At 36.8% G+C, this 23,466-nt stretch overlaps 1 protein-coding gene and 1 non-coding gene across 3 annotated transcripts in view; both read right to left on the bottom strand.

Annotated features, from left to right (window-relative positions):
• The window catches only part of LOC112048345 (torso-like protein), a 64,034-nt gene that overhangs the window by 15,871 nt on the left and 24,697 nt on the right, over nt 1–23,466 (bottom strand). The gene's annotated exons all lie outside the window — the stretch shown is intronic.
• Trnad-guc (transfer RNA aspartic acid (anticodon GUC)) lies at nt 1,023–1,094 on the bottom strand. The gene has a single exon. It is a non-coding gene; the product is annotated as a tRNA-Asp (tRNA).

Consider the following 23,466-nt stretch of genomic DNA (forward strand, 5'->3'; position numbering starts at 1 on the left):
ATCACCACGATTACCATCAATAATTAAAAAAAAAACTCCTGTCCTGTCCAATGTATAGGCATTGATATAGGTCACAGTCAGTTTATCAACTGCGAACCGGGTCAAGTTCGTTCGGGTTGGGTCCTTTTCTGGTTAAGTTTGTTCGAGTCGGGTCGCGTCTAGTCGGGTTGGGTCTGGTTCTGTTCTCAGTATGTTCGTATACATATCGCACCTCTACATTCAAACTGTTCCAACTAAAAAAACATAGACTCGAATTGAGAACCTCCACCTTTTTTAAAAGTCGGTTAAAAATAGCACTTATTTCAAAAATCAAGAAAAATTAACTTTACCAGAAAATAAAATTTTACAAAATGCAATGTTTTTAATTTTCGAATCGTGACTTTAGAACCGCTAAAAATTGATTTTTTAACTTACTACAGTTTTGTGTTAATAATAATTGGACCAAAAATAATGATTATTTTCACTAACATCGGTTTAATTGATTTTTTTACTAATGTTAGTTTCAATCACATAATCATCTTAATGTAGTATTTTGAGTTGGTAATTGGTATTAAGATCAAAGAGTAAGTTTTCGTTGAGGTGGAAACAGTTTTGATGTAGGGGTGCGATATTACGTATTTACAATATTATTTCGAATTAATTCATGATCATCAGATTTAGTGGCCTATTCTCTATTTTGGTCTTTGTTATCAACCTGTTAAAATAAGCATCAAATCAATTGACAAAATATCATCTACATACTGTATGATATCCACCAGTGAGCATCGGATGACATTTTGTTACATAGAATCTCAATTTCGTATTTATATTATGTAAACTAGATAGTGTCAAAGATAGTGAATTAGCTTACAGTGGTTAGAATCATTTTTAATGGACCAAAAATTTAAGTTTGGAAAATGATACTAACGGTAATCTGCTTAGCTACAGATTGTATAGATATTTATTAACCTTACAAATAATATTTTATTGTACTTAGTAAAAAATGAAATAAAACATTGATTAAATATCCATAAAAAATTTGCCTCCCCGGCGGGGAATCGAACCCCGGTCTCCCGCGTGACAGGCGGGGATACTTACCACTATACTACCGAGGATTATAAGTTGTAGTGCGAATTTATCGAAAACTTATTATAGGTGCTATCATTAACATATTAGGTGCTATCAAATTTATGTGTGATTGGAAAAAACTTTTATTTATAAATAAAAAAATTAAATGAAAATAAGTTAGACATTTACATAACTACCTACAGGTTGATCTATCAAATCTGTTGTTGTATAAAATATAGATAAAAATATTTTAATAATTTGTTACAATACAACAATTTTCTTATTTTAATTCATTGGATTATTTATTTAAATGTTTAATTTAAACAGCAAAAGACAATAACAATATTCGTTGCCTGCACGAAGACCACTAGCGCCCAAATAAAAAACGAAAAGGTAAAACTCTATTTCTAAAACTTGACAATAGATGTCGCTAGTAGCGCTCAAAATACAAAGCGCGCTCTACAGGTCGCGGTTCGAAATTCGAATTGATCTCACAGCGTTCGCACCGCAAAGAGATGGCGTTTAACAGAATGTTATGTGAATGTTAATTAACTGTGTTTTCTTTAGCAGTTTATGTGTATTATCTATGGTTTTCTTCAAAGAGTTATAATAAGTATTTTCATTGTGTTAATTACACGATACCAAAACTTAATTAAGCTTAAAGATTTTTAAAATTTAAAATGTTTGTCTGTCTGTTGGTTCGGGCTAATATTTAATATCTATACAGAAAAACTATAATTAGAATAGGACTTTCAATTGAAGATAGCGGAGGTTATTTAGCAACATTTACGCCACTTTTTATCCCGAAAAAGTCCATAACATCCGTGGGATTTCTAAAAATTAATAGTTAGGGATCCCTAAAACATTTTGTACACCTGATTACTAACAAGCTAATTTTTCGTGAGTAGCTTAATCTCGATGAGACGATCAACTTTTTTATTTACGAAAATTCTTGATTCTGGTAGCTAACTGAGTTACCAGGAAATGAAATTTCAGAGCGTCCGAACGAGATAATGAACCACGCAATTTTTAGGACAATGTGGCTGTTAAATTGTATAGGTACCTAACTATTAATTAAGAAACAGTAAAAAAACAGCTGGTTAGTAACAACAGTTCTAGGGATCCCTGACTATAGCGCGGACCAAGTCGCGGGCGTCCGGTATACTCGTATAGTAAATCTATACTAATATATATTATTAAGCTGAAAAGTTTGTTTGTTTGATTGATTGATTGAACGCGCTAATCTCAGGAACTACTGGTCCGATTTGAAAAATTCTTTCAGTGTTAGATAGCCCATTCAACGAGGAAGGCTATAGGATGTATATTATCCTAGTATTCCTACGGGAACGGGAACCACGCGAGTGAAACCGCGCGGCGTCAGATTGCTATGCTTTATATGTATAAAGCTGTGTCAATAGTAGGTAGCCATATCGCTAACAGTGTGCCTAGTGCGAGTTTTCAATTTTTTCATACTGTTACTATCACGTTGAAGTAAACGCAAATTTATATGGAATTGAAACAGTTGTGCAGTAGTGCTACAAGATGGCGCTGTTTTAATTGCTTAGAAATTCGCGTTTACGTTACGTGACAATAACAGTATCAAACTGCCACTAGGCCCTCTGTTCACAATAATAGAGTACAAAAATTTGGATTAATTCAATGACTTACAGAAATGTTCCCAAGATAATTAATAATAATTAAATTAAAGTTGTCTAGCGTTGGTTGGCATAAGATGCGCAACAATTACATTATCAAGAGATCAGATGCAATAAAGTGGAATTATCAACACTTGAACTAGCCAACCCTTGACCCGGTTCCCGCTAAGTGGAGCCAATTGTATTCTGCAAATTGCATTTGACCGTAATTCTTCAAGTCGCCACGCTAACTGAGCACGAATGACAGTATATTTTAATAAATTTAGTATACTTTTCACCCAGTTTGTCAGAAATCACTTCATTAAAAGAAATCGACACGCACCTTCCAACACGACAATAATTATTATTAATCTCGTAGTAGTTCTATTAGGAAAATACTTCCTAATATTACCTGCAATTTTTTTTTGTCTTCTTTGTGACAGGCAAAGATCGGCGACCATACAACTTATTCAACCGTGTGCGAATTTCTTCCGCATTTTTGTATGACATGTGATTGTATTAGTCAGTTTTTTAATTACAGTAAAATTAAAATAGATTTAAGTGGCGCTATGTTGGTGACTTTGGTTCTTCAGCTCGTTCCATCGCCCACTGTGCTCAACGAGTCGCGAAGCTGAAGTGACAATGGACGGGGCACATAGCTCGCAGAGCCGATGGCCGTTGAGCCAAGTTTCTGAATGTTTTCTGTAGTGTTGGTCACCAGGTGGACTGATGACATCAAGCGAGTCGCAAGGATTCGCTGGATGCAGGCGGCCTAGGATCGTGTTTGGAAGTCCCTACAAAAGGCCTATGTCCTGCAGTAGACGTCCATCGGCTGTCATGATGATGATGATGAAATAGAGAGACACTAAAACAGGTTTCAAGTTATATTTGATTTAATCGATAAGAAAAAAATCCGACTCATTTAAACCTTCAGGATCCAAAGCAACCAATCACTGGACCAATACTATTCTTAATAGGTCGTCGTCATCAACCCATATTCGGCTCACAGCTGAGCTCGAGTCTCCTCTCAGAATGAAAGGAGTAAGGCCAATAGTCCACCACGCTGGCCCAATGCGGATTGGCAGACTTAACACACGCAGAGAATTAAGATAATTCTCTGGTATGCAGGTTTCCTCACGATGTTTTCTTTCACCGATTGAGACACGTGATATTTAATTTCTTAAGAAGCACACAACTGAAACGTTGGAGGTGCATGCCACGGACCGGACTCGAACTCACACTCTTCGGAATCGGAGGAAGAGGTCAAATCCACTGGGCTATCACGGCTCTCTTAATAGGTGCAATGTCCAATTACAAAGGCAGTTAAACTGATTGTCTAAACACTTGACGTGTGTATTTTGGTACTACGGCATGGGTTGCATCATATGAAGTGCGGGTTCGAGCCCCGGGGCTTGAGACTTGAGTGCTCTTGAGGTATTGAGATCAATTAGTACATTCAATTGCACTTGATTGCTTTACTTTATGTTAATACACAACAAACATGGTAATTTTTTATAGTATACCTACTTCTTAAAGCGACTAAAGATTTTGTTTATCGCTTAATGTTTGTTACCTAATATTCGTAACTTCGTCATTTATTAACCAACTAGCGGACGCCCGCGTCTTCGTCCGCGTGAAACTCTATGTAAACTTTCAACTACCTCTACAAAAAAAAATGTATCCTATGTCCTTCTCCTGGCTTTAAACTACCTCCCTGCCAATTTTTAGCTAAATCAGTTCAGCCGTTCTTGAGTTATAAGTGGAGTAACTAACACGACTTTCTTTTATATATATAGATTTTGAAAATTATTTTTTGTTTGAAAGACTATATATACTTCCAGATTGGTCCCATTTAATTTTCATGAATATGAGTTTAGTAGTTATGTGTTAAAATCAAAATAACAGAAATGAAAAAAAATGTCGGTTCCATTTCTAAAATAATGACAAGAAGTCATCACTTAACATCAGATGTAAAATCTTTTAGTATTTATCTCAAGTAACCAAGGTGCCGTGATAGCCCAGTGAATATGACCTGCGCCTCTGATTCCGGAGCGTGTGGGTTCGAATCCGGTCGGGGCATGCACCTCCGACTTTTCTGTTATGAAATGTGCATTTTAAGAAATTAAATATCACGTGACTCAAACGGTGAAGGAAATTTTCTTAATTCTCTGCGTGTGTGAAGTCTGTCAATCCGCATTGGGCCAGCGTGGTGGACTAAGGCCTAACCCCTCTCTATCTTAGAGGAGAATCTAAGATAGAGAGGGGTTAGAGCTCAGCAGTGAGCCGAGGGTTGATAATGAAGGAACCAAATACCACCGTGTTATTTATCTTCGATCCCATGTAGATTTGCCCAGTTAAACAGTAAATATACAGCAAAATGGCTAAAGGCGTACACGCTGTGTATTTCTAGCTTGTTATGATAACAAAATATCTCGTGTAGCGTTAGCAAAAAATTAATCAACATTTATTTTTCAAAATGTAGAAAAATAAAATCAATGATGCTTGCGCTTCGCAACGCCAACCACACACGATCAAGTTTATTGTTAAATCTGCAGTGCGTGCTATTTGAAAGTGAAAAAAAATATCGAAACATCAGAAGAGAAGATATGGAGCTAAAACCCACGCTGCTCCAATAATAATGGGTTGGCGAATTTTGGATTTGGAATGGTAATTAAATTATTAGCGATGTTCGAATGTTAATGCCACGAGCGACATCTTAACGTGCTAACTTATTTAATTCATTACTAAAAAAATTTTAATAAAAAAAATTCAACCGACTTCCAACTCAAAAAATAACTTTAACTAAAAAGCAAAAAATAACATCCTACCTATGTGCTACCTTCTGATCAGTTGGAAGGCGGTGCCAAGCCAGTATCGTGTTTTAATTAAATACGTTTAAACTACAAAATTTCTGTGGTTATTCCAGAAACAGCTTTAATTAAAACACGATACTGGCTTGGCACCGCCTTCCAACTGATCAGAAGGTAGCACATAGGTAGGATGTTATTTTTTGCTTTTTAGTTAAAGTTATTTTTTGAGTTGGAAGTCGGTTGAATTTTTTTTATTAAAATTTTTATTTTTTTATTTTTAGTGTTAGCATACCCACTGCGTGTGTATAGTCACAACCTATCTAAGTGGAAAGTTCTTATCAATACAAAATTATCAAGTCCAAACACAAGGTAGTTACTGTGAGCCGTCGAGGAGTTCTCTTCACTGTGCTTCGTCTTCATCACCAGACCCTTAATACAGTCGCAATCCATCTAGGTGGAAAGTTCTCATCAATACAAATTTATCAACTCCAAACACAAGGTAGCTACTGTGAACCGTCGAGGAGTTCTCTTCACTGTCCCTCGTCTTCATCATCAGACCCTTAATACAGTCACAATCCATCTAGGTGGAAAGTTCTCATCAATACAAATTTATCAAGTCCAAACACAAGGTAGCTACTGTGAACCGTCGAGGAGTTCTCTTCACTGTCCCTCGTCTTCATCATCAGACCCTTAATACAGTCACAATCCATCTAGGTGGAAAGTTCTCATCAATACAAATTTATCAAGTCCAAACACAAGGTAGCTACTGTGAACCGTCGAGGAGTTCTCTTCACTGTCCCTCGTCTTCATCATCAGACCCTTAATACAGTCACAATCCATCTAGGTGGTAAGTTCTCATCAATACAAATTTATCAAGTCCAAACACAAGGTAGCTACTGTGAACCGTCGAGGAGTTCTCTTCACTGTCCCTCGTCTTCATCATCAGACCCTTAATACAGTCACAACCCATATAGGTGGAAAGTACTCATCAATACAAATTAATCAAGCCCAAACAAAAGGTGACTGCTGTAAATCCTTGACGAGTTCCATCGTCTGTGTTTCGGCTCCATCATCAGACCAACTCCAAACCTTCATTAAGTTGTAGTGGTTTAAAATACCTTATGGAAACACTAACAAACGTACTAGCCGTCTCTACAACTTTCGAAAGTTTCTCTCAATTTCTCCAGGATGCCATCATCAGATCCTGACATGAAAAAAATGGGACCACCCTGGAAGTAAACCCTACAAAACAAAAAAAGAATTTTCAAAATCGGTCCATAATTGACGGAATTATCGCTGGACATACATAAAAAAAAAAAAAAAAAAAAACATACATACAGCCTAACGTAGAACCTCCTCCTTTTTGGAAGTCGGTTAAAAACATCTTAAAATAAATAAAAGTTCAGTATGTCACAGCATACAATATGGTCCAGTTAGGTAGGGCGAATTTCGAGGAGGTGAACCGCCGAATCCAACTCGGCTGTGCATTCGGGAAACTTCGCGATATCATTTCCTGTGCCTGAAGACAAAACTCTAGAACAGTGCTTGTTGCCAGTGATGAGCTATGGTTTTGAGACTTGAGGAATCGAATTAGAAATGAGGAGATCCGCAGGAGAACCAAAGTCAACGACATAGCTCAACGAGTCGCGAAGCTGAAGTGGTAATGGGCGGGACACATAGTTTGAAGAGGCAATGGACGTTGGTTTCCCAAGGTGCTGGAACGGCAGCCCCGCACCAGAAAGTGCAGTGTTGGTCGACCCTCCACCAGGTGGACTGACGACATCAAGCGAGTCACATGAATTCGCTGGATGCAGGCGGCTCAGGATCGTGATGTTTTGAAGTCTCTATAAAAGGCCTATGTCCTGCAGTGGACGTCCATCGGCTGACATGTTGATGATTATAGGCTATGAAGTTACATTCTAATCACTGGACCGCCGGTACAGTAAAATGATTGTTAATTAAATGTTTTATTCAGATGTCATTCTTCAGTAGCCTATGTTACAAAATAGTTAATTAGTCACGTTTTATTTCTGTCATCCGTTGCACTCCGCTAACAGTTCCGCAATGACGGGCTGAATCTAGATTTGTGACATGAAGTAACTATGACAGCACTTACCACCAAGTTGTGTCTACAAAACAAAATTGGTTACACTTGGGCAATTAAACGTAATACTGCAGAGAACTTGGGCAATTAGATTAAACGTAATATTGATGAGGAAAATATGCTTTGGTTTTCTTCCTATATTTTTTCATCATTTACCAAAATAATAAGTTATGTGCGAAAGGTTACACACGATCAGTGGCATGCATAAGGTTGTTGATCAGGGTATGCTAGTAATAAAATTAAGCAAACTGGAAACATCTGTATTCAATGAGCACTAAGAAGATAACTCTTAGGGTATGCAATACATGTATGAAGTGCACCCCACTGCACACGATATGTATATCGATAGGCCAAATTCGGCAGGGATGTAGTTTATAGGTAGCTAAGAACGAATTTGCGACAGGGTCAGATTAAGGTCTGAAGGCGGAGAAAGTCGCAGACCCCTGCGATTTCATTCGTGTGGAATATTTAGATAAAAGTTAACTTTAGAAGATTATTATATGCTGTTGTGGTGTTTTTTTTTAGAAATTTTATAGAGGATAATTTTTCAATTCGAACTAGGAGTTTTTTTTGTCAACCGTACATGATATCCAGAATATCCCTACACGGCGTTCAGTGCATTAAAACGTCTAATTGAACTGTTTGTAAACATTGTTCATTCGTTCTTATACTAGTGAAAAGAAAATAGTGAAGAATACATATATGGTAGGTCATACGTACATAAATAAAACTGAAATGTCGGTCTGTGAGTTCAAAATTACTGTGTTTATTTAAGTACTTAGTAACTATTTACACGATACTAAAACATAATCTTTTTTTTATTTTTGTCCATCTGTCTTTCTGTTTTAGCAGGATAATTAATCTCTGGAACGAATGATCCGATTTTAATAGGACTTTTACTGGAAGATAGAGGAGGTTATGGAGCGAGACGAATATCTTAGCATTCCATGGATTCACCGTGCGGGTGCCGGGTCCATCGCGTGGTAGAGATAAGAACTCCGAGCAGAGTCCGGAACTTGTGACTACAGGATGTAGGGTTAAGGAATTCCTTGACGATCGATCAACACTCCCCGTTCTCCGCTCGTGTTGTTCTCCCTGCTTATCCAAATTTGGTAAGGTCCTATTAGAGCAGCTTTGGATACTCGTTCTAAAATAGAACTAGCTGCACTTCTAGACAGGCCAAGGTCTTTAAGCAAGTTAAAGAGAGATTTTGCTGGATTTTATAGTCTCTTTTTATCCCGAAAAAATACCGTTCCCGCGGGACTTCACGCGTACCTAGTAAGATGCGAGCATTCGTTAGTCTATTATTAAACTAACCCACTGAAGCAAATAAACATCTATGTCAATATTTATACATAATATAATGATATGCATTACGATATAAAATGAATAATTCATACATTATGTGTTAGAAATACATTAAATACAATAAATAATTAATTATTTACGTTCACACTACAAACCTGATAGATAGTTTAATAATATTATGTATTTCCTGTGTGAAAATTAAATGAATTATTATCGTATTTGATGGTACATGCTTAATGCATAATCAAAGAATTTTAAGATAATTACGATAAAAGATATGTTCTACAAAAATAATTAATTATTATTAAACACTCTCGAAATTTTATTACAAAAATAATGAATTAATTAATATTAATAATTTTTATAAATAGATAACATTTCTTATAAATCATTCAGTGTTATTATATTATACATATAATCAGGCATAAATTATGCTGAGACAAGATAATTGCAATAATAAGTACGAGTAGTTAAGTATATGCTGTCACACGCAAAATTATGCGTATTATATAACATTCGTTTAGTTAAATTGCTCTTTTGAAACGTCAAGTTGTTTGTTTGTTTGATTTAGAAGACAGGAAACCTTCCAGAAAGAAGAACCATCAAGAAACTTAGCAGTTGCTCGTATGGGGTTTGTTAAGTTAAATACCAAAAATGCTTTGAAAATATTGTTTTAAAACCTTTTAGTCTATGTTACTTGCTGAAGATAGCTTTCTAACTTTAAAATTTTTAAAATTAAAGTTGTATCCTACTAATATTATAAACGCGAGAGTTTGTATGGATGTTTGTTACTCTTTAACGCCGCAACTACTGAACCTATGTGGCTGAAATTTAAAACGAAGATAGATAATACCATGTGTTAACACATACGCTAATTTTTCAATTAATAATAATAATCCATGGACCCGCGCGATTTGTTAAAAGCTGAATTCCATGTGAACGAAGTTGCGGGCGTCCGCTATTTTGAGATAAATCGTAATAAACAAACAAAAAATCCAATCTTACCTCTGTTATCGCCGTTTAGTATTGGGAATAGTAGTCTGTGACAAATATGACGTCGCTCGATCTCGTGTTAACTTCAGTGTGCTCGTGGCGTTCGAGTCGTCCACATCTCTTGTTGTGTAATTCTTTATGGGTTACTTGGGATAGTCGGAGAGAGTGATTTGAGTGGAAAAGGGGAGTGTTTGATATCAGTAAAAGGCGCCTTTAACCCTACACACATCGTTCTCAAGTACGTGACTCCACTCAAGGTCATTCTCTGCCATTCTAGGGTCTTATTTTGGTTACAGTTTGATATGTTAATTAAGTTGTCCTGACAAGTGTTGTGAATCATAACCTTTTTTCGACATTAGTTTTCTTATATTTGTAATCACTTTTGAGTCCTATAATACCTCTTTGTTAATAGTTTAGATTATAAAGTATGAACAAACAACACCCACGCATATTTATGTAAATTCCAATCAGGGTACTAAAGCTGCAACGTATTACCTACATTATATTACTCATAAAAATATTTCTACCTTGCTAAATTGTATGATCTAACAGGTTTTACTTGTACTGGCCACAAGTGATAATGTTAGATAACGTATAAAAATATTGCTGTTACGCCTGCCATACACTATCAAGTTCGAAATATGTTTATGGTTATTATCTTGATATTTTATTTTCAACATCAAACGCACTGCAGACTTGACAAAAAAACTTCATCGTGTGTGACTGGCGTTATGTGATGTCTATCAATAAAAGCTGATAGCGGTTGTCAAATGAATTAATATTATAAACCTAATCCTGTTAACCCACATTGTAGTAGGGTGGATCCAAGCTCTATATCCCCTATTCTATAAAAAAATAAAAAAATATTTATATGTTTAGCATTAATTTATATAAACCTGTTTGTATGGATCAGAATGTTGGGCGGTGAAAGGGATGGATAGTAAACGAATGCATGTGAACGAAATGCGTATGTTGAGATGGATGTGTGGTGTGACAAGAATAGATAAAATAAGGAATGAGTATATAAGAGGAAGTCTGAAGGTGGCGCCAGTGACAGAAAAATTGAGGAGTAGAAGGTTAGCTTGGTATGGACATGTAATGCGTAGAGAGGAAAGTCATATTACTAGAAAAATGTTAAATGTGCAAGTGGAAGGTCATAAGAGGAGAGGAAGGCCAAAGAAGAGATGGTTGGATTGTGTGAAAGAGGACATGTGTGTAAAAGGAGTGGATGATGAGTTGACGAGTAATAGAAACGAATGGAAAAGATTGACATATTTTTCCGACCCCACTTAAGTGGGATAAGGGTAAGGAGATGATGATGAAACCTGTTTGTATATTTATGTGTTAGATTAAGATGAAATGTAAATTGTAAGATTGTTAAAAAGTCTTAATTATTATTAGTTTGACTATAGTAACAAATGCAATTGTTTGCAATTTGCAACTAAGCCTGAATTTGGATTATGGCTTCATTAAAAATACTCTGCGGCTTGCCAGATAGGTGTGCGCTGGCCTTTAGTTAGTAATTTGACCTCATGCCATATGCCTCAAAGGAAAATGTTGTTGATTGCCTGTTTATCTTTATCAATACAATAATATGATACGTTTCTGTTTGGAGTAAGTACCCATTTTAAATAGTATTTTTTTTTTTTTTTTTACAAGTTAGCCCTTGACTACAATCTCACCTGATTGGCTAGGTATTTAATAGTTGTTATCATACAATATGTGGGGATTCCCTGTCTTACTAGTATGTTATCTATTAAAGAAAATGTCATAAATTAATAGCTATAAAATTTTCCATGTTACTATCTAAAAAATTTAATTGAAGGTTTCATTGAAGGTTTAATTGAAGGTTGATATTATTATTGATAACTTAATTGGATGTACCATTTAGATAATATATTTCCTGTTTATTGCTTCATTAGATACTAAAAGCGTTGCTTCAATTTTGAGACCGATTTGAGGATTGAGAATTATTTTATTTCTTGTTTTGTTTTATTTCTTGTTTTGTTGTTTCTGTTGTTTCTATGAGTACCTAGTTCTTGATATGTATTCTAGTAGTTTTGGGATACTATGATAGTCCCACTGACGGGGGATCACACCGATGTACATGACATCATGCAGATAGACCAACACTCGATCAGTTTTCTCGGGTGTCAAGCCGTTTGTTCTGCAGGCATTTGGGCTTAATGGATGGTGTGTAGCTAGCATTAATCAATTTGAAATATTTGCCCCCTGAATAGAATACTGGATACGCTATTGGAGCTTTTGACATCTTCTATAAATACTTATAAAAGAAAATCGAGTTAAGACTATTTATAATTTAAGAACGGCTGGACCGTTTTGGCTGAAAATGGTGGAGAGGTAGCTTAGAACCAGAAGACAGACATAGAACACTTAGGGTAGGGGTAGGATAGGGTAAGTTAGGTTAGAGGTGGGGGTAGGGCTGAGTAGTGGTATGGTAGGATAGGTGTAGTATGGGAGTAGGGTAGGGTAGGGAGGGGTTTCACGTGGACGAAGTCGCGGGAGTCCGCTAGTTATTCATACATTAGTACGTAACTATCTGGATATTCAAATACCAACTAATTGCTATTAGGTATGCTTGCCGCCTGGCTTTCCGCATACTCCAAGCTTTATATCAATCAATCATTACATGAATATCATAATAATTAATCTTTAATGACCATATACATTATGTATAACTAACTTGATAAGTCAAACACTATTAACTTCAAAGTATCCATACATAGTGTTGGTTGTTTTCACACTTGACCAATTTAGATGAGTTAAGGTTACAGAGAATTTTCTTAATGCTCTGGGTGTGTGAAGTCTGCCAATCCGCATTGGGCCAGCATGGTCGTCTATTCTGAGAGGAGACTCGAGCTCAGGCGTGAGCCGAATATGGGTTGATACGAAGGTTACAGAGGAAGATGGGATTTTTAAAGATGTGTCTATCTGCCTGTGTGTTTGCTTGATCATCTCAGAAACTGCTTACCGGATTTTCATGGAATATATTAGCTTGGTGTAGACACCTACAGGCCTATTTAACGGTACGGTTAGGGGCGGTCTTAACACTGAAATGGTCATCGGTTCATTCCCGCCTTTTGGATTAGGTATAGCTAAGTGCAGCTTTAGCGCTCTATTATATGTTCTGTGATCATATCTAGGTACCCGTTTCTAACACAGTCTATAAACGACTAATAGGCTAGTTGACACTTTTTTTTAAGGTTCCGAACGTACGTAGTACAAAAACGGAATCCTAATAACCCTTAAAATCGCGCACATTTTAAGGTCTGTCTGTTTTCTCCTAATGTACTGCACCAAGCTAATTAAAATTTGATACACATATCAATTATTGTGTCCCAAATACAGGAATGTATCGTGAATAGATAAAATTTGAATATGGGGACACTTTAAGGGGGGGGGGGGGGGGGGGGAAGATGGAAAAAAAAATCTATTCTAATATTATAAAGCTGAAGAGTTTGTTTGTTTGATTGAACGCGCGAATCTCAGGAACTACTGGTCCGATTTGAAAAATTCTTTCAGTGTTAGGTAGCCCATTTATCGAGGAAGGCTATAGGCTATATATTATCCCCATATTCCTACTGGAACGGGAACCACGCGGGTAAAACCGCGCGGCGTCAGCTAGTAATAAATAATAAAAAAAAAAATACCTTTCAAGTTATTTAAACAAACAGACGACAATTGACCATGCCCTTTTTCTCCTTTTTTTGGAAAAAAATACAGATTCAATGGTACTCGAACAAAGTGCGAACGATTTTTTAAGCAAGTAGTATTTACGCTACTGGACTAAAATGCTAAAGTAGTCCGAACTAGACTTCAGGTTTCGGTTTTAAGTTCAATCTTAAATAAGTACAATATTGCTCATTGTCTATTCTTGGTAAAGGTCTAATTATATTAATCATACGTTGCATAGGCCCATGATTATGGTTCGCACACCGCAAATGTCAAGCGGGTTTTGCGTACAGTGAAAACAATTTTGTTGATGATTAGTGATGTGTAATACTAAAGGTATTCATACAGGATCGGCTTTACACGTCTATGAGTAATTCTAATTTGAGACTACTTTAAATGATCTTCAAAGTTCATAGGACTTCTTCTAACTAATGAAGGACTATTCTAGAATAGTCTTACAGCCTATGGTGGTCAAAACTTCGTTATTTTATAAAGTTTCGAAAATTCGTCAGTCAATGGACAAGGCTTTTGTGTGTTACCCTAGTGGTTACTATACAGGGGCATAGCTACCGCCGTATCAACCGTATGAATGATACGAGGCCTCCGGACTAATGGGGCCCCTTACGTGTGAAAGCAAACATTTGTAAAATGTAATCTATACATTATTACTATATCTTCTCGGGGAAAAACTTAAAAAAAACAGAAATGACAAAAGTAATAAAAAAAAATACTTCGTGGTAAAAGAGAAAAACTAAAGAGCGGGATTTGCCGCTCGTCTAATTGGCTCCCTCAACTAATTTTGATAAAAGACCTACACTCCCAAGGCACGGCTTCCGTGGCGCAGTGGTATGCGTGGTGGATTTACAAAACGGAGGTGATGGGTTCGATCCCCAGCTGGGCCAATTGAGGTTTTCTTAATTGGTCCAGGTCTGGCTGGTACGAGGCTTTGGCAGTGGCTAGTTACCACCCTACCGACAAAGACGTACCGCCAAGTGATTTAGCGTTCCACTCAGCGAGACGCGTGATATTTAATTTCTTAAAATACACACAACTGAAAAGTTGGAGGTGCATGCCTCGGACCGGATTCGAATCCACACTCTTCGGAATCGGAGGCAGAGTTCATATCCACTGGGCTATCACGGCTCTAAATCAATTAAATCAAAAATCCAAAATCCCAAACCTACAAAAATTTTTTTACTCTTTGGAGACGATATGCGGAAATAACTAACTTATGCCCGTGTCTAGTAAGATTACACGCTCACATCACCGAAGGTCTAGCCACTACACATAGGAAGGTTCCACACATAGAGGGCCGATCATAACTGTAGTTAGAGGTCAATGGCCACGTTAGCCGATATCCTGCCCTGATGCGGTTAGCTCAAACTAGTTATAACACTAGGAATACTAGGTACCTAACCCAACATACATCCAGATAACTTATCTCATATAATAATAACGGTTTTTCAATTTAGGTATTAAAATATCATCATCATATCAGCCGATGGACGTCCTCTGCTGGACATAGGAACGATCTTGAGCCGCCAGCATCCAGTGGCCCCTTGCAACCCGCTTAATATCATCGGACCTAGTGGGAGGTCGACCAACACTGCGCTTTCCGGTTCGGGGTCGCCATACATAGATCATTAAGAGTGTGCAATATGTAATTTGGTGGTTACAAATGGTTCTGGAGCTCAGATTCTGGAAAAGTTAGGAGCCTGATATTTGGGTAAATGATATTTCAAAGTGTTAGCTTCGTTATGACTATTCAAAATACAAAATTTGTAAAACTTTTCTCGATAGTTTATTTTTTTGAAAAATACATGTTTTGCTCACATTTTGCTTTCAATCTCAGGAAAAGCAAACTTATTTTCTTAAATTTTTGTTTTGTATAGAAAATTGAGTATATATCTTGAACATGGCCATTTTGTTTTTCGTTATGTTGTTTAATTTACTTGCAATTAGGTAAAAATGGTTTTGGCGCTCATGTTATAAAATTTGCGTCGCGCGTCAATAGCTCCGTGCTTCACTCACGTGAAAGTCATAATTCGGCGTCTCGTTTGCGCTTCGAATGTTATCCATATCGTACCGACGCGCTGCGCGCTCTTAAAAACATTCTTAGGCTTCCTTACGATACTTTTTCTTCACCGTTTGAGACACGTGATATTTAATTTCATAAGCGAGTCTACGCCCTCTGAACCGAAGGCAGAGGGCATATCCACTGGGCTATCATTGCTCAATTACCGATCTTATCTTATTATTATTTGATGTTAATGATAAATTCTAAATTCAAAATTCATTAATTTCAATTAGGCTCAGTTTACAAGCACTTTTGAAATGTCAGGATTATGTCATAATTTAATTTAATCTAATGGTGGTAATAATAGTCGAAAACTTAAAAGTAAAGTTACGAGGGTTCCAAACGCGCCTTGGTCCGAGAAGAGCCCACAACAAACTCAGGCAATGTTTACTTTTTTTTGTTTACCACCATTTTACAAAGTTATTTAAAACTAAGCACACAGTCGTTTAATACAGTTTAACACCAAGCTTTTTTGTCATTTATATAATCACACTATAATAAGACTTTCCTAAAAGCTTGCGTTTAATAAACACTTTGAACTTTTTGATAATGACCAGCAGGCCAGTTCACTAACTTTGACGTATTTTAGTGAACATATACAAAATTATCAACTAGCTAACTGTTAATAATTCTTAAGTCACGTGATTTCGTATTCCCTATTTATTTAATGCTAACTGATCAAAATTTTGAATGTAGGTTAAAAATGTCATTCTATGCCTACTGGCAACCCATCGTTGAAATCATAGACTAGGCAGATGATATTTTCCAGACATTGTGATTTTGGTTGACAATGAACTTTAAAGAATACGAAAAATGCGGTTATTATTGATTAAATGTTAATGGGGATGATGACTAAGTTTGAATATATTGATTTTTATGATACATTCGGGTAAATAAGGTCAATGTTAACTAATATATACATAAAAAGCAAAAATTGTCTGGAAATTTGCAGAATAAATGAGATTATAAAAATTCAAAATCTATTAAAAATCTTTTATCGTAATTAGATGAAAATTCATACAGTTTTAGCTTCCTTACATTAAATGTGACATTTTTTAATACATGAACTATAAACATAAACGCACAAATAACAAACATATTAGTAATTTTGTTTGAACGCACATACAAATCTAACGATCATTATATTACCCGCGACGTCATTAGTCTGTGTCATTTTGAATGGGGCGTTTTTCAGGGATCCGCGGCAGCGCCGCAAATCCCTTTAAACCCCCGTAGCTCCGAAAGTAATGATCGCAGATACCCTGTTACTTTTACAAATTTGCTTTACTATTAGCATACTCTTAATTTATATACAATTTAAAAAACTGTCATCATCCTTATTCGAATAGGTAGCTAAATTACGCGAACGTTAGTGAATTGACTGGCTGAATCGACACGACGTCTTTCCGTGCTTTAAGTCCCCACATGAGGGATATCACCATTTTGATTATTTTGTATAAAATTAATTTAAATGAACTTGTTCTTGACACACAACCTTGGCCTCATGGTAAGCCATTAATTATAAATAGCTATAACCTGAGGCATTATTCACCATTTTATATGCTATATCGATTCTCCACAGCTAAATGGCTTCCAAGACGAAACCGGTTCGTCTCACGTGTCTGATATAGAAATATGCTTTGAGATTGTGTAACGTGTCATTATTTTATTATGTTTAGTAACCGCAGTGTGAGATTTGCACGTTTATTATCGGAGGTTTTCGTGTGACGTCACTGTAAAATAGATTAAATTGTGCGCGTTTTAAAATATTAAAGTCAAGTAATAATAATTATAAATTAATAATTGAAAACAGCGTTTGTAACGCTGATTTTTTTTGAGTTAAGAAATTTTTTGAGTGCAAAAGCGAGATTTTTTTGTCAAAAGGGATATCGTAAAAAAAAAGTATGTAAACAAAAGATTTTGAATACTTATATTTTTATTTGAGTTAAAATTACGTTTATGTGATCATAGTATAAACTGAATGTAATAAATTCTATAATTCTTTAGGTACACAATGGTGTAATTAAATTTTGGATAGAGATAGTTTTTTTCTAATTTTATTTTATACTTTACAAGTTAGCTCTTGACAAAATCTCATCTGATGGTAAGTGATGATGCAATCTAAGATGGAAGCGGGCTAACTTGTTAGGAGTAGGATGAAAATCCATACCCCTTTCGGTTTCTACACGACATCGCACCGGAATGCTAAATCGCTTGGCAGTACGTCTTTTCCGATAGGGTGGTACCTAACTAGCTACAGCCAGCCAGACCAGAACCAATGAAGAAAACCCCAATCAGCCCAGCCGGGGATCGAACCCAGGACCCCCGTCTTGTAAATCCACCGTTTTTACCACTGCGCCACGGAGGCCGTCAAAATTATAATAAAAAAAAAATAGTTATGTAGCAGCAACACCGAATTGTATCTTTCGATATTAAACCGACTTCTAAAAGGAGGGGATTCTCAAAATTGATTGGTATGTTTTTATGTATGTACACAGATTATTACATTAATTTTTGTATTGACATACCACTATGGTAATGGAACTCAGACCAATTATTGTATAGGACCTGCCTCGCTAGACGTTATTTTTCTGTCAAAGTATATGATCAACGATCTAATGCGATAAAAACTGTCTCTATAGAATTGATGTTAAATAGTTGTAGTCGTGTTCGTCGGTTAAAGAGCTCCGTAAAAATACCTTTTTGTGTAATTGAATTGTGTAAAAAACGGGCAAAAACTTCTAGTTTAGTATAAGATGTATACCAAATCTAAGCTCGTTTTCCTCAGAAAATGACAGACTACTTTGTTCGTGACTATGAGTGCGATACAGGTCCTTCTATAATTGGTCTGAGTAATGGAAGCAATAATACTAGACTACAAGCCCTTGAACAAAAATTACCTGTGAAATGACCCAATGTGAGTCGAAATATACGGGTCGCAAGCCTTACTCCTCGCGTACTCACCTGTACCGCTCAGAAATGACGGCATAGTGCTCAGAGTTATTTTCTGATATAGTAAAAGCCTTGTAAGCGTTATTCACGTTGGGTCATTTCACAGGTAATTTTTGTTCAAGGGATTGTAGTGTATACGTTTTCACTTCAAAATAACCTTTGATACCTACTAACATAAATTCGGCATATTTAATTCAGAACATAAAATGAACAAAGGCGACCTTTGCAAGCGCGATCAGTGGAATTTTGCAGCACTTGACATTTTACTGGCATCTAAAATGGATTAGATCCTCAGATCAATTATTGTATAGGACCTGCCTCGCTAGACGTTACTTTTCTGTCAAAGTATATGATCAACAATCTAATGCGATTATAAAAACTGTGTCTATAGAATCGATGTTTCATAGTTGTAATCGTGTTCGTCGTTTAAAGAGCTCCGTAAAAATACCTTTTTGTGTAATTGAATGGTGTAAAAAAGGGCAAAAACTTCTAGTTTAGTATAAGATATGTACCAAATCTAAGCTCGTTTTCTTCAGAAAATGACAGACTACTTTTTTCGTGACTATGAGTGCGATACAGGTCCTTCTATAATTGGTCTGAGTAATGGAAGCAATAATACTAGACTACAAGCCCTTGAACAAAAATTACCTGTGAAATGACCCAATGTGAGTCGAATTATACGGGTCGCAAGCCTTACTCCTCGCGTACTCACCTGTACCGCTCAGAAATGACGGCATAGTGCTCAGAGTTATTTTCTGATATAGTAAAAGCCTTGTAAGCGTTATTCACGTTGGGTCATTTCACAGGTAATTTTTGTTCAAGGGATTGTAGTCTATACGTTTTCACTTCAAAATAACCTTTGATACCTACTAACATAAATTCGGCATATTTAATCCAGAACATAAAATGAACAAAGGCGACCTTTGCAGGCGCGATCAGTGGAATTTTGCAGCACTTGACATTTTACTGGCATCTAAAATGGATTAGATCAGATTTTCGTTTATTATTATTGTTTAGTATCTACGAATCTATTTGAAGGTTAAATTCTGATATAGCATCTTTGATATAGAGAGCCGTGATAGCCCAGTGGATATGACCTCTGCCTCCGATTCCGGGGTGTGTGGGTTCGAATCTGGTCCGGGGCATGCACCTACAACTTTTCAGTAGTATGCATTTTAAGAAATTAAATATCACGTGTCTCAGACGGTGAAGGAAAAACATCATGAGGAGACCTGCATACCTGAGAATTTTCGTAGTTCTCTGCGAGTGTGAAGTCTGCCAATCCGCATTGGGCCAGCGTGGTGGACTATTGGCCTAACCCCTCTCATTCAGAGCGTAGACTTGAGCTTAGACGAATATGAGTTGATAATGATGTGAGCTATGTTGAAACAGTTGCTTCTACCAAGGTATAGGACCTGTGTATGTATGTAAGTGTCGTAATAACACCATAAAGCGGCAATAACTTATAAACACAATGCCACGTTTATCCAATGGGGAATTGCATCGTGGCAATAAAGGAGTCTTTCCATGTCAAGCATTTGAAACGGCAATTTGTTTACGATTTGTTAGACACCGCTTATTCATTCAATATTACAAACGTGAAGTATGGTCATCATCATTAATAAGCCATGTTCGGCTCACTGTTGAGCACGAGTCTCCTCTCAGAATGAGAGGGGTTAGGCTTAGAAAATTCTCAGGTACGCAGATTTCCTCACGTGACAGCCTAGTGGATATGACCTCTGCCATCGAGGGTGTAGGTTCGAAGTACGGTATAACCGCGGGCGAAACCGCGCGGCGTCAGCTAGTTAATAATAAATGGATAAGTACCTACTTATATAATTTTATAGATCCGAAAATTATTTATGACATCAGCTGGCCTATTCACTATTTTGGTCTTTATTATCAACCTATTAAAATAATCATCACAATTGACAAAATATAATTTACCTACTGTGTCTATTCATCAGTAAGCATCGGATGACACTTTTACATAGAATCTCAATTTCATATATATCTACTAGCACACGTCAAAGATAATGAATAAGCCTGCAGATGCAGACTAAAGTGGATATTAGGATACAATATTTTTCTTTTCATGTACGGAACCCTAAAATGGTATATTGTGAACTCCGCTTTAGGCAATAGTATAAAATATGCAAGCATTGTCACGTGCGCAGCGTGTGCCACGAATGTTGGCGCGGTCGTGATAGACTTCGTTATCGAAATGGTGCCTGTTCCTTTGCTTAAAGTATGAGCTACAAGTCTAACCCTCTGTAGCTACTAACAGACATCCGTGTTACCTTTCGTGTGGAATACGGGGATAAAGTATAGCCTATGATACTCAGAAATAACGTGGTTTTCTATTGGTGAAAGAATTTCCGAAATCGGTTCCAGAGATTACCCCCTACAACTCCCCGATTTTACCTCTTTATCGCTAACAGCTTTCGTTACAATGTACTCATATACTCGTATTTATGTATTGAAGATACGGTAAGGTGCAAGGGGGAGGCTAGTACCAGTCAGTATCCCCAATTGCCAACCTCACCTGCTCGTGGTGCACCCTGCAGATGGACCGACGAGGCTCAGGCGACCGACAAATGGCTGTGTATCCATTCACAATGGCTAGATTTTTAAAAAGCACAGGCCGGTGTCGGGCAGCAGCGATGCGAGAAATCTGGCCCTGCGCTGACCAGCCCGTAGTCAGTATCGGGCAATTCTTTGTAGATGGACCAACCATAGGTATATGTTTGGAAATCCCTACAATAGGCCTATGTCCTGCAGTGGACGGCCATCGGCTGATATGATGACGTATTGAAGACCTCTCGGGCTCTCTCTGCTTTAGCTTAAATCAATGTGCTTTAATAAAAATGTGGGTTCGATTTTTAGCCCAGGTAAAAAAAAACTCGTTTTTGCAATAAACTAGTTTTTACTTAGGCTAAGTTTACAGGTTTTATTTCTTTAATTGGAATATATAGATATAGGTATAATCCGAATTTCGAGAAACCGCAGGAAACAACTAGTAAATAAATACGTATTACAATTGTTTATTTAAGTTGTTCGTTTATACTACATTTTGCAACTTAATTTTTATCCCCAGATGGTGCTCAAATGCTCATTATTTAGTTTGGATATTAATTTTGCTAAGTGACGTTGTAATAAATCTGATATGCAATATTATCATTGGTTATAGGAGATGGATTTCCAACTGACATCTGGTTGGCCATCTGCTTGTTACATCAAGGATTACTAGAAAAACAAACACACTGAAGTCCGACTATAATTTTTTCATTTTTTTCATTTAATAGTCTTTGACTTGTGATCTCACCTGATGTTAAGTGACGATGAAGTCTAACATGGAAGCAGGAATACTTGGAAGAGGAACAAGTTTAGCCACTGACCCACAGAATACATATGCCGGAACTACATATGTTTTCTGTGCCGGAACGTTGAATCGCTTAGCGGTACGTCCTTAATGGTAGGGTGGTTACTAGCCACGACCGATGCCTACCGCACCAGACCAGACGTGAGCCAATGTCAAAAATATAAAATCCTAAATATCGTCGTCTTCTAATTGGCATATCACGTTACTTTGATGAAAGATGGACCTTACAATGAACAAAGTGGATAGGACCACATGGCATAAGGAACGCAGGCAGACCAAACAAAAGGTGGACTGACAACATCATAAAAACTGCCGAAAACGAATTGATGAGAACAGCAAAGAAAAGGGAGTCATGGAAGAGGATGGAGGAGGCCTTTAACAATAGTAACAAAAATAAACATAAGAGATTTGAGAATAAATGGTTTTTTTATTAATATATTTCATTATCGTCAAATAGACTAATTTAATAGGCTTTATTACTTAAGCAATACCCTAAATGCTACTGGTGTCTGTTACAGTTGATTATTATTTGGTCACTAACTTTCACTTTTACATTTAACCATAAGCAAAATTTTGCAATTTCAGTTACCAGTTCCCACTCTAGATACGTAAGTCCAATCTGTTAAGTACTACAGTAGGTCGACAGTGTTAGGCCCTTATTAGTAGGAGCTATTGTTACATAAGTCCAAAATCTTTCAAATTCTATAGATATTTTTCTTCTATTAGTTGCTTTGGTTGTATAACCCGGGTCGGCTCCCTTTTTTTTCGTTTTTTAATTTTCATTTCATATATTTATTTCCTTTAATTTCTTTTTATTTCATTTCACAGAAACAGCATACTTTCTTTCTAGACTTGTCAAACCATTCCATTCCAATATCTGATAAAAACAACATCAGATTTTGATTTTCTTTCTTTGAAGTCCTTTATACCACACAACAATGTGCCTTAGGCTCCTTAGGATGGGACCTCGGCGTGACCGGGAGCAGAAGCGTTTCCTGATGGGGCCCGAAGGCAGAAGGAGAGTAGATGGGCGGAAAGACTCACTAAGGGCGTCTCTTCTGAGACTCGGACCTCGGTTTAGGCTGTGACTGTGAGAAAGGGTCTCCAGTCAATAGATACAGGGTTACGTTGGACACAGCAGTTAAAAGTCTTGGGAAGACGCTATGTAGTTCACTAAGAACTGACGCTTGTGAATTTTTGGTGCGATACTAGTCGATACTAGTAGTGTAGATTTTTTAAGGCATACACAAGGTTTTTAACTAGGGTAGGCATTAGAACAAAATGTACCTACAAAAAGTTAAATCCCTTCTCCAATATTTGTTCGTCATGAATTCTTAGAGTAGGCAGTGCATTTAAAAATTACACACCATTTCCACAGAATTCACACCAAACCGGTATTTTCGTACCAAAAACGTGTGAGGTTTTAGTCACGAAAAAACAAGGAATCATTTTAATACCAGTTATAA

The sequence above is a fragment of the Bicyclus anynana genome, chromosome 23, assembly GCF_947172395.1.
Source record: "Bicyclus anynana chromosome 23, ilBicAnyn1.1, whole genome shotgun sequence".
NCBI lineage: Eukaryota > Metazoa > Arthropoda > Insecta > Lepidoptera > Nymphalidae > Bicyclus > Bicyclus anynana.